Source organism: Fukomys damarensis, unplaced genomic scaffold (assembly GCF_012274545.1).
Source record: "Fukomys damarensis isolate Sample0158 unplaced genomic scaffold, DMR_v1.0_HiC HiC_scaffold_17, whole genome shotgun sequence".
NCBI lineage: Eukaryota > Metazoa > Chordata > Mammalia > Rodentia > Bathyergidae > Fukomys > Fukomys damarensis.
In genome coordinates this window covers 58,941,698-58,942,147 of record NW_022900929.1, presented here as the reverse complement: position 1 = coordinate 58,942,147, position 450 = coordinate 58,941,698, and the positions used below count along the sequence as shown (strand labels likewise).

Here is a 450-nt window from a genome sequence, read left to right as displayed (position 1 = left end):
GGCCCGGCGGGCGCGCTCTCCGGCGAAGTCCGGACCCGGGGGAGGGCGCGCGGCTCCGGAGGGGGTGATAGACGGGCCGAGCAGGCGCCCTCACTGGTCTACAGCAGAAAAGTGAAGAGGCAAAGCGTCTAAGGGCTCGAGCCTTCAGAAGAGAGCACCCTCCTTTCCTAACCTTCCAGAGCTGGGGCTTTACCGTCGGATCCTAAGTCCCTGCCTGAGCTCAGTTCCATGCCTGTGGCCAGCTAACCCCAACGGGGCTAGGGCAAAAAGGAGCGGGAGCAGAGTCTCTCACTTCCCACCCCTCTGCGCTTTGGGGGTCGCGAGAGGGTGCTGAGACCTAGGGAGGTTAGCCAGGGTTGAACGGGACGCGCTCTGGCACTCTCTCGGACTGCACAGCCCCGGCGGGCGGCAGCGCTAGCGGTCTCCAGCGGCTGAGCCTCCCTGGCCGGC

At 66.4% G+C, this 450-nt stretch overlaps 1 protein-coding gene across 1 annotated transcript in view; it reads left to right on the top strand.

Moving 5' to 3' along the window:
- Window positions 1-450, top strand: part of Nkx2-1 (NK2 homeobox 1) — a 6,211-nt gene that overhangs the window by 1,732 nt on the left and 4,029 nt on the right. The window lies entirely within an intron of this gene.